This window comes from Mytilus trossulus, chromosome 13 (assembly GCF_036588685.1).
Source record: "Mytilus trossulus isolate FHL-02 chromosome 13, PNRI_Mtr1.1.1.hap1, whole genome shotgun sequence".
NCBI classification, from domain to species: domain Eukaryota; kingdom Metazoa; phylum Mollusca; class Bivalvia; order Mytilida; family Mytilidae; genus Mytilus; species Mytilus trossulus.
Genome location: NC_086385.1, coordinates 5,413,360 through 5,426,154, shown reverse-complemented (window position 1 = coordinate 5,426,154; position 12,795 = coordinate 5,413,360). Strand labels below are relative to the sequence as shown.

The 12,795-nt window shown below is 32.3% G+C and overlaps 1 protein-coding gene across 1 annotated transcript in view; it reads right to left on the bottom strand.

Annotated features, from left to right (window-relative positions):
- Nucleotides 1–11,534, bottom strand: part of LOC134695388 (fibronectin type 3 and ankyrin repeat domains 1 protein-like) — a 35,702-nt gene extending 24,168 nt beyond the window's left edge. The window contains exons 1-2 of the mRNA XM_063556622.1: nt 11,459–11,534; nt 8,190–8,270 (exon numbers count right to left, since the gene is read on the bottom strand). The gene's annotated coding sequence lies outside the window, so the exon portion shown is untranslated. The remainder of the gene's footprint in view (nt 1–8,189; nt 8,271–11,458) is intronic.
- Between the last annotated feature and the right edge of the window lie 1,261 nt (nt 11,535–12,795).

The following is a 12,795-nucleotide window of genomic DNA, read 5'->3' as shown; positions in this document are numbered from 1 at the left end:
ATGTAATTCACTAACAAACCAATTATGAAACTAAGAAACGGAAAAATACTAAATACTAAACTTGTTCAAAGAGTATCTACACGTCTCAATTTTCAAAATCGGTTATCTAAAAATACTACCATCGCTAACATTTTTAACAATAAAAATCGTGGTTACCCTTCTATCGATAAGTGTCATGCCAAAAAATGACTTACATGTCCCCGTCTTTCCACCAACAATACGGTAAGGTCCACGTTTAATGGTCGCACATTTTCTTTAAATTTTGAAACTGATATTACTTGAAAAACAAACAGTATTATTTATTTACTCACATGAAACAAACCGGGATGTGGTATTCAGTACGTAGGAGAAACTGGAAGATATTTATCAAAACGCACTCAAGAACATCTGTATCGTTTTAAAAGACCTAATAAATTCAAAAGTATCATTTACCAACACCTTAAGAAGCACAACCATCCTTTTAAATATTTAGCAGTTCAACCTTTAGAAGTAGTAAATAAGCAGCCTGGTGAATCGCATTCAAAGTTTGTACGATCACGGAAAATAATTGAATTAAATTGGATTAAAAAATTACAGACAGTTTACCCTCTCGGTCTAAATGATAATATCATGGGAATTGGTAATATATCTAGAACCAATTCCGTTAACATTTTGGATATTGTTTCTAAAACTGTTCGTAAAAACCGTTCTCACGGTTGTAGAACAAATCGCAATCAAAGAAAATTTCGGGCCAATCATACCAATATTTCGGACCTAATTTCTATTTAAAAAAACAACGGCAGACATTATCTGTTAACAAAACTCTGTTCGTTACCGGTTAATAAGTTAAATTAAATTTTGGAGAATTGCAACACAATTTCATATAGCAGTCCTAAGTATGAAAGTGTTCAAATTATTATGGCATATTGTTATTCTAAATTATTTCCCAAAATTGATCGCCCTGAAGATCATAAAAACCATTTTATTAAAATTAAGTATGTCAATAAAGGCTTTGATTTTGTAAATATTGCCGGTATATTTAACGACCATTCTGTTAAAGAACAAATTCCTGGATATTTTGACAATACTGAGCTACCTCTTATTTGTTATATTTACAAGAAATCTACCCGGAAATTTGTGTTTAATTATAGTCAATTGTGTAAAGATGTTAATATCAGTGAAAATACACCTACTTCATGTAATTGCAGTAATTCCGAATATATTTATGGACCCATTTCCCATGTTATAACAGGAGATCTTAACATCGTTCAAGACCGAGAGTTAAAATCATTTCTCAGTAAAGGACCTAAATATCGTCCCCCGTCAATTATTAATTGGAATGAGTGTCGTAATATCATCCACGACTCACTCCATACTTACTGTATGAAATGGATAAAACGGGAAAAAGCTGACAAAAAATCTTTGGACTCTTTTTTTAATTCAGTAATGAAGATAGTTGATATACGTATTCAACATTTTAAAGAACATTTTACTATAAACAATAACCACAATAAACCTATTTCGCGTATCAAACATAAACTAAAAGAACTAGCCAAGGAATTTGTTTTTGTCCCGGCCGATAAAGCTGCTAATAATATTATTATTGTTTGACGTAAATTTTACATCGAGGTTCTGAAAAAGGAAATCACCAATTCACCAACATTCCAACTGACTCCATTTTCAGAAAACGAAATCTGTAACAAACATAAACTTTTAGCCTCCGCTTTACAAGCAGAGCCAAATACAATGAAAGTTCCAACTATGTATTGGCTTCCGAAGCTACACAAAACCCCTTACAAATATAGATTTATTTCGTCTTCAAGTCATTGTTCAACTACTAAATTGTCTATTATTCTTACCAGCACACTTGGTACAATTAAAAACCTTATAATAAATTGTTCAAATAAGGCCTTCGAAAATAGTGGAATAAATTACTTTTGGAGTGTCAAGAACTCGTTGGAAGTACTTGATAAATTGCATGCTTATATTGGTGATTTTGAATTTGTTCAAAGTTTTGATTTTTCTACCCTGTATACCACATTGCCTCACATTCTCATTAAGAAAAAATTCACACACCTAATTAAATGGGCATTCAAAAAATCAGAATGTGAATATATATGTTCAAACTCTTTCAGGTCATTTTTTAGTAGCAATAAACAAAAAAACTATGTTAATTGGACATGCTTTGATACTATATATGCCCTTGAATTTTTACTAGATAACATTTTTGTTCGCTTTGGGGATTCCGTATATCGTCAGATTATCGGAATTCCAATGGGGACTAACTGTGCACCACTTATTGCGGACCTCTTTTTTTATTGTTACGAGTTACAATTTATGACAAAAATAAGCAAAGACCCATCAAAACAACATCTGATAAACAAATTTAATAATACTTTTAGATATTTGGATGATATTTTGGCTCTCAATAATGACGACTTCAGTATGTATATTAATGAAATTTATCCTGGTGAACTCACTTTAAATAAAGCTAATACTAACAATGACCACTGCCCTTTCCTCGATCTTGTGTGATATCTATATCACTAACGGAAAGCTGAATACTAAAATTTATGATAAAAGGGATGATTTTTCATTTCCTATCGTTAATTATCCGTTTTTAGATGGTGACGTTCCCTTGTCACCATCTTACGGTGTTTATATATCTCAACTTGTACGATTCGCTCGTGTATGTAACAATGTTTTAGATTTTAACGAGAGAAATTTATGTATTACTGAAAAATTATTACACCAGGGTTTTCGATATCACAAACTAGTCAAAACATTTACTAAATTTTATCATCGGTATAAAGACATCATTCGTAAATATAGCTCAACATGCAGACTTTTTATACGTTCAGGTATTTCACATCCAATTTTTTATGGAAATATTCTTTATAAAGCTCAAAGGTGTCAGTATTCACCTCATAAACTTACAAAACCTTTGAATAGACTTATTAAGAAGGGATATAATTACGATACTGTTGTCAAGTCATTAAAGATTGCATATTTTGGCGTTATTATTGAGTCACTGATAAGGTCTTTGCGTCGGAACTAAACACATTTATTCTAAAAACAGTTGTTGGCATGACACGGGTTATGTTCTTCTCATATATGTTATGATGGTATGATACTAAACCCCTTACGGGAAGGATTGTGCCTGATGTTCATATGATGAAATCATAATCTTTCAGTCAGTTTAATTGAAGTCTGGAGCTGGCATGTCAGTTAACTGCTAGTAGTCTGTTGTTATTTATGTATTATTGTCATTTTGTTTATTTTCTTTGGTTACATCTTCTGACATCAGACTCGGACTTCTCTTGAACTGAATTTTAATGTGCGTATTGTTATGCTTTTACTTTTCTACACTGGTTAGAGGTATAGGGGGAGGGTTGAGATCTCACAAACATGTTTAACCCCGCCGCATTTTTGCGCCTGTCCCAAGTCAGGAGCCTCTGGCCTTTGTTAGTCTTGTATTATTTAAATTTTAGTTTCTTGTGTACAATTTGGAAATTAGTATGGCGTTCATTATCACTGAACTAGTATATATTTGTTTAGGGGCCAGCTGAAGGACGCTTCCGGGTGCGGGAATTTCTCGCTACATTGAAGACCTGTTGGTGACCTTCTGCTGTTGTGTTTTTTATTTTGGTCGGGTTGTTGTCTCTTTGACACATTCCCCATTTCCATTCTCAATTTTATTTTTTACAGAGTTTGTCTTTAGTGCCGTGTGGAGGCAGTAGAGTGCCTCCCCGTGCTTCAGGTTTATGCTCTTATAATATACTAGATTATGGAGTGTGTGTCCGAGCGAGAACTGCTCTAGTTCATTACTTTAGGAATGTTTATCAAAAAGTAGTATTTCAATATTCAGCCCCATTCTACTAATTGGTCAGCCATCAGTCATACCCTTATATACACTATCTTTTTCGGGTAATTAATACTGATAGCGTTCGACATTTTCAGCCGAACAAATTTATCACTTTTACTTAACTTAATCATTGTATGCTGGTTCATATTCTGGACGCCAATCTTTGCTCCTTTATTATGTAATTCACTAACAAACCAATTATGAAACTAAGAAACGGAAAAATACTAAATACTAAACTTGTTCAAAGAGTATCTACACGTCTCAATTTTCAAAATCGGTTATCTAAAAATACTACCATCGCTAACATTTTTAACAATAAAAATCGTGGTTACCCTTCTATCGATAAGTGTCATGCCAAAAAATGACTTACATGTCCCCGTCTTTCCACCAACAATACGGTAAGGTCCACGTTTAATGGTCGCACATTTTCTTTAAATTTTGAAACTGATATTACTTGAAAAACAAACAGTATTATTTATTTACTCACATGAAACAAACCGGGATGTGGTATTCAGTACGTAGGAGAAACTGGAAGATATTTATCAAAACGCACTCAAGAACATCTGTATCGTTTTAAAAGACCTAATAAATTCAAAAGTATCATTTACCAACACCTTAAGAAGCACAACCATCCTTTTAAATATTTAGCAGTTCAACCTTTAGAAGTAGTAAATAAGCAGCCTGGTGAATCGCATTCAAAGTTTGTACGATCACGGAAAATAATTGAATTAAATTGGATTAAAAAATTACAGACAGTTTACCCTCTCGGTCTAAATGATAATATCATGGGAATTGGTAATATATCTAGAACCAATTCCGTTAACATTTTGGATATTGTTTCTAAAACTGTTCGTAAAAACCGTTCTCACGGTTGTAGAACAAATCGCAATCAAAGAAAATTTCGGGCCAATCATACCAATATTTCGGACCTAATTTCTATTTCAAAAAACAACGGCAGACATTATCTGTTAACAAAACTCTGTTCGTTACCGGTTAATAAGTTAAATTAAATTTTGGAGAATTGCAACACAATTTCATATAGCAGTCCTAAGTATGAAAGTGTTCAAATTATTATGGCATATTGTTATTCTAAATTATTTCCCAAAATTGATCGCCCTGAAGATCATAAAAACCATTTTATTAAAATTAAGTATGTCAATAAAGGCTTTGATTTTGTAAATATTGCCGGTATATTTAACGACCATTCTGTTAAAGAACAAATTCCTGGATATTTTGACAATACTGAGCTACCTCTTATTTGTTATATTTACAAGAAATCTACCCGGAAATTTGTGTTTAATTATAGTCAATTGTGTAAAGATGTTAATATCAGTGAAAATACACCTACTTCATGTAATTGCAGTAATTCCGAATATATTTATGGACCCATTTCCCATGTTATAACAGGAGATCTTAACATCGTTCAAGACCGAGAGTTAAAATCATTTCTCAGTAAAGGACCTAAATATCGTCCCCCGTCAATTATTAATTGGAATGAGTGTCGTAATATCATCCACGACTCACTCCATACTTACTGTATGAAATGGATAAAACGGGAAAAAGCTGACAAAAAATCTTTGGACTCTTTTTTTAATTCAGTAATGAAGATAGTTGATATACGTATTCAACATTTTAAAGAACATTTTACTATAAACAATAACCACAATAAACCTATTTCGCGTATCAAACATAAACTAAAAGAACTAGCCAAGGAATTTGTTTTTGTCCCGGCCGATAAAGCTGCTAATAATATTATTATTGTTTGACGTAAATTTTACATCGAGGTTCTGAAAAAGGAAATCACCAATTCACCAACATTCCAACTGACTCCATTTTCAGAAAACGAAATCTGTAACAAACATAAACTTTTAGCCTCCGCTTTACAAGCAGAGCCAAATACAATGAAAGTTCCAACTATGTATTGGCTTCCGAAGCTACACAAAACCCCTTACAAATATAGATTTATTTCGTCTTCAAGTCATTGTTCAACTACTAAATTGTCTATTATTCTTACCAGCACACTTGGTACAATTAAAAACCTTATAATAAATTGTTCAAATAAGGCCTTCGAAAATAGTGGAATAAATTACTTTTGGAGTGTCAAGAACTCGTTGGAAGTACTTGATAAATTGCATGCTTATATTGGTGATTTTGAATTTGTTCAAAGTTTTGATTTTTCTACCCTGTATACCACATTGCCTCACATTCTCATTAAGAAAAAATTCACACACCTAATTAAATGGGCATTCAAAAAATCAGAATGTGAATATATATGTTCAAACTCTTTCAGGTCATTTTTTAGTAGCAATAAACAAAAAAACTATGTTAATTGGACATGCTTTGATACTATATATGCCCTTGAATTTTTACTAGATAACATTTTTGTTCGCTTTGGGGATTCCGTATATCGTCAGATTATCGGAATTCCAATGGGGACTAACTGTGCACCACTTATTGCGGACCTCTTTTTTTATTGTTACGAGTTACAATTTATGACAAAAATAAGCAAAGACCCATCAAAACAACATCTGATAAACAAATTTAATAATACTTTTAGATATTTGGATGATATTTTGGCTCTCAATAATGACGACTTCAGTATGTATATTAATGAAATTTATCCTGGTGAACTCACTTTAAATAAAGCTAATACTAACAATGACCACTGCCCTTTCCTCGATCTTGATAACTATATCACTAACGGAAAGCTGAATACTAAAATTTATGATAAAAGGGATGATTTTTCATTTCCTATCGTTAATTATCCGTTTTTAGATGGTGACGTTCCCTTGTCACCATCTTACGGTGTTTATATATCTCAACTTGTACGATTCGCTCGTGTATGTAACAATGTTTTAGATTTTAACGAGAGAAATTTATGTATTACTGAAAAATTATTACACCAGGGTTTTCGATATCACAAACTAGTCAAAACATTTACTAAATTTTATCATCGGTATAAAGACATCATTCGTAAATATAGCTCAACATGCAGACTTTTTATACGTTCAGGTATTTCACATCCAATTTTTTATGGAAATATTCTTTATAAAGCACAAAGGTGTCAGTATTCACCTCATAAACTTACAAAACCTTTGAATAGACTTATTAAGAAGGGATATAATTACGATACTGTTGTCAAGTCATTAAAGATTGCATATTTTGGCGTTAATATTGAGTCACTGATAAGGTCTTTGCGTCGGAACTAAACACATTTATTCTAAAAACAGTTGTTGGCATGACACGGGTTATGTTCTTCTCATATATGTTATGATGGAATGATACTAAACCCCTTACGGGAAGGATTGTGCCTGATGTTCATATGATGAAATCATAATCTTTCAGTCAGTTTAATTGAAGTCTGGAGCTGGCATGTCAGTTAACTGCTAGTAGTCTGTTGTTATTTATGTATTATTGTCATTTTGTTTATTTTCTTTGGTTACATCTTCTGACATCAGACTCGGACTTCTCTTGAACTGAATTTTAATGTGCGTATTGTTATGCTTTTACTTTTCTACACTGGTTAGAGGTATAGGGGGAGGGTTGAGATCTCACAAACATGTTTAACCCCGCCGCATTTTTGCGCCTGTCCCAAGTCAGGAGCCTCTGGCCTTTGTTAGTCTTGTATTATTTAAATTTTAGTTTCTTGTGTACAATTTGGAAATTAGTATGGCGTTCATTATCACTGAACTAGTATATATTTGTTTAGGGGCCAGCTGAAGGACGCCTCCGGGTGCGGGAATTTCTCGCTACATTGAAGACCTGTTGGTGACCTTCTGCTGTTGTGTTTTTTATTTTGGTCGGGTTGTTGTCTCTTTGACCCATTCCCCATTTCCATTCTCAATTTTATCCTTATTTAAATGTTCCTCCGTGGAGAAACCAAAGCGACCATCCATCAATTATTATCAAACTTATTCACTGAGGTTTATAACATTTTATTACACACTAACATCAATCAACGAAGGAATTATTTTAATGACAGTGAAACAATTTAAGAGAATGGTAAGAGGGTTTTTTCCAATGGTATCAACATGATGAAATCAATTAAAAGAAAATACCAGTCAGCTCTGAGCAGAGAGTGTAGCAATCTATTAGTTCTTATTTAACTTATTCATTGATGTATATATAATTATCAAAGATACCAAGATTATAATTTAATACTCCATACGAGCGTTTGTCCACCTAAGACTTACCAGTGACGCTCAGATCAAAACAGTAATAAAGCCAAACAAGTACAAAATTGAAGAGCATTGATGACTCAAAATTCCAAAACATTGTGTTAAATACAGCTTAATCTTTTCCTGGGATAGAAAATTCATATATAACATATAATTCCAGCTCTTACCTATTTCAATAAAGCACTTCAAACGTACAGGATGATAGGGGGTCTTTTCCAGTGACACTTACGGGCCTGAATGAGTTTAATCTGAAACAAATATTTGATTGAATGAAAAAATCAAAATTGAAGGGCACACTCATTCCCTTGTTTGAATTCAGACACATTTTTGTATATATAATAAGCATTGGACGCCTTGTGTAACCTCGATGACAATTACCGCCAAGTGGATTGTTTTTTTCATTTTTATTCAATCTTTTTTTTTTGTTCTCAAAAAAACCTCAACTTCTTACTTTACTTGGCCTTTTGAAATTTTTATGGATTCGAGCGTCACTGATGAGTCTTTCGTTGACGAAACGTGCGTCTGGCGTAACTACAAAATGAAATCCTGGTTTCTATGATGAGTTTATTTTTCATTCTTATATAAAAGATTTACACCATGTGATCTATTCGCCTTGTTTGATTTCAGACTCGTTACAATAAGCAATGGACTACTTGTGTAGTATCACGAAAATCAAAGCATGAGAGCAGTACAAAGCATCTACCGCCATGTCGATATTGTTCTGAGTTTTGCTAGTTTCCATCCTTAAATTAAAGTATTACACAATGTACAGGGGAATGGACAAGATATAGATCAAACTCAGAATTAACTATTGATTTTACACTTGTGTTGCTTTCTATTCGTTTAATAGTTTTGAGCTTATAATACTCATTGGACTGCACACCCTCTTTTTGTGTCAATTCATACACGTTATAACACGCATAGGATACCTCGTGTAACAAAATTTAAAGCATGAGAATGGTACAAAAGGCAACAGTCGATATCTTTCATTTTGATTCATGCCTGATATCGTCTTTATTTGGAAGATTTAAACCATGTACACTATTTCCGTTGTTGGATTTCAGACAAGTTATTATAAGCATTGGATTGCTTGTGTTACCTTGTAAAAATCAAAACAGGTATACAGGCAATTGCCGCCAAACCCATATGTTTGTGATTATTGCGAGTTATCATCTTTGCATTAAATAACTATATTGACCAAACTCGGAAAAGACTATTGACTTTCCATTTCTTGACTTAGTTAGGATTATGGCGGTTGCTGACCATTTGTTTGATGTGTTCGATCTGTAAAATTGATATTTTATCGAATAAAGAGGAATTTAGGAATAAGTGCAAGTATGGGTCAGCTGCAACTCAGGCCAATTTTCACTTCTTTTTTAACTGTGTTAATATGTTTGAAGTCATTTCAATAATATTGCATTGCATGTCTTTCTATGTTGCTATATAACACTATTTTTTCAAGTAAGGGTGAATATTAGTACCCATTGAAACGTTGAAACCCGCTGCATTCGTTTGTAACTGTCCTAAGTTAGGAACCTGATGCTCAGTAGTTGTACGAATATGACAGTTGCTGGCCATATGATTGATGTGTTTGAGCTGTTAAAATGATGTTTGATCAAAGCAAGCCGAAAATATGAGTCAGTTCAAATACTGGTCAGCTGCATGACAAACCATCTATCACTTCTTTATTAACTGTGCTAATATGTCTTTTGTTTGAGTTCAGCCATTTTAATTGATACTTTAAAGTGTGTCTTCCTATTTTGTTAAATCAACCAATTTTTTCATGTAATTGTTAAGGTTGGTGCTATTATAAAGTTTTAATCCGCTGCATTTGGTTGCACCTGTCCCTAGTGTGATACCTGATGTTTAGTAGTTGTCTTTTGTTGAGGTGGTTCTCAAGTGTTTCTCTCGGTTTTTTTATATACATTTTTTTGTACATGTAGATAATATATATTCATTATACCGTTGGTTTTCATGATTGTATGGTATTACACTAGTAATTGTTGGGGCCCTCTTAGCTATATCTAAATATTAATCATTGAAGTATTTAATATATTATTACAACACTCAACTAATAAATGAAAGAAGTAATGTAATGACAGTGTGAAATAATAGTATAGTATGGTACGTTGTAAATAGGACTTTTCCAATAACATCAACAGGACCAAACTAACTTACCAAAAAACAAATTCGAATGACAGTAAAGGAACTGCACCGTGTTTCCCTTGTATGATTTCAGACAAATTATAGCAAGCATGGGACTACTTCCCTGTGTTTCCTTACAAAAGTCAAACCCTGAGAACAATGCAATGTACACAATTTTTGACGCCATGTTGGTATTAATGTTATTTAGTTTTCATCATTTATCAATGTAACATAATTACACCATGTACAGAGGACAGAGAACAGAGAACAATAGTGATCAAATTGAAAAAAAAGACTATTGCTTTTACACTACTTTACAAATTAAGAATATGACGGTGTTTGAATTTGTTTGATGAGTTTGATCTTAAAAGGAGGAAGAGTGCTTGATCCTTTCAATCAGCTTAATTAAGGTCTGAAGCTGGCATGTCATTAACTGCTAGAAGTCCTTTGAAAATTAATGTATCATTTAGAAGATAACTATATTGCATTTTAAGCTTGACCTTCGTAAAATGTAAAGATTTTACTGTCGCAACTAGATTTTAACTAACGTCGCTTCATGGTCTGGCTGCGATTATATGGTAGAAAATGTTATAAAAACTGGAAAAAAATAAATAACATAAGATATATCCTAATCAGTACGAGTATTCTAGACTCGATCAATGCATTAGGATCACGTCGGATACACACTGTTCGATAATCTATTACAGTCGAACCTGGAATATTATAAAATGCCTGTTCCAAATCAGTTGTTATCTTGCCATTTGATTAGAGACTTTCCGTTTTGAATTTTCCTCGTAGTTTGGTATTTTGTTATTTCACATAATTATTTGCTTTATCTGTATTATACACTACTCTATTTTTACATTATCTACTTGTATACATGTTTACATGTATTATAGTGTGAGTCATTCATACCCTCTTAAACTTATTTACAAATGAATATGTACATTCATTTCCTCAAATCAATATTTTCTTCTTTCCTGTAAGGGGAGAGCTTTTAAATGCGGAAATAGTAAAATTAATATAACATTGACACATTTTTTTGAACTTGTAAACTATCTGTTTTCTGTAGGACTTAGAAAACTTTTCTAAAAGAAACATATGCTGACTGTTCGAGAGAAATTATTTTAAGCGTCCATATTTTTTTCTAATTTAGTGATTTGAATAATGAGTGATGTGAATTTTCTTCCCGGCATGCAGTAATGGACATTTACAATACAGTTTACTTGTAAACGACTGTTATTATACTCATTTACATTTGTACATGATATATGAACGACATAGTTTTTACCTTTTGTATGAAATTTTAAACAAACAAATCGATTTCCTCGTTCATGTTCTTCTTCTATGTAACATCATCCATAAACGGAAGTAGAAAACAGGGAAGACGGAAATCATGGCGATTCAAATGAAATAGACGTATTAAACGAGAATACGAGTTAATATAGAAGGAAATGATTTAAAAACAGAAACAGTCGTGACCTGGTCCTTCTTTAATAGTAAAACCATAGTGACATTGACATTTTTACCAACTAGTATTTTGTCTTGTTGTTTTTTTGTCAAATGAGAGGCCTATTTGGCTATAGCACCGTGTCTAATCTATTATTTTCTAACAAATAAGAAATGTGAAAGTTGTGGTCAATTCGTTTGATGTTTTTGAGCTTTTAATTTTGCCATTTGGTTAGGGCCTTTCCGTTTTGAATTTCCTTGTAGTTCGGTATTTTTTTATTTCACATATTCATTTGCTTTATCTGAATTATACACTACTCTATTTTTACATTATCTCCTAGTATACATGTATTATAGTTTGAGTCATTTATACCCCCTTAGAAGGTTAAATTTATTTGCATATAAAGATGAACATTAACTTCCTCAAATCAATATTTTCTTCTTTCCTGTATGGATAGAGCTTTTAAATGCGGAAATGATAAAATAAATATAACATCGACATATTTTAAGTAATACATGTATCTTTATACTTGTAAAATAATTGTATTATTTAGGCTTAGGAAAAAGTAAAATCACAAAAATACTGAACTCAGAGGAAAATCAATTTGGAAAGTCCATAATCACATGGCAAAATCAAAAAACAAAACGCATTTAAAACGAATGGACAAGAACTGTCATATTCCTGACTGTTCTAACAAAAATATATGCTGACTATTCGAGAGAAATTACTTTAGTCTATTTAAGGCGTCCATGTTTTTCGTACTTTGGTGATTTGAATAATAAATGATGTAACTATTCATCCAAGCATGCATAAATGCACAACTACAATACAGTTTAATGGTATACGACTGTTAAAAGACAAAGTTTTTACCTTTTGTTTTGTGAATTTTTAAATAAATATATCAATTTCCTCGTTCTTGTTCATCTTCTATGTAACATCATATATAAACGGAAGTAGAAAACGGGGAAGACGGAAAACATGGCGATTCGGAGTACATAACCTTATTAAACGAGAATATGTCTATTCAGTTTTGAAACTCAATTAAATTAGAATTAATGGACGGATATAAAACCCTTTATAAAATTATTTGTGATTCCTAAAGGCTATTTACCAATAAGTGATTATGTCTACAGTAACTTAGTAATACGTTAAGTTACAGGACAAATTCACAACCGGAA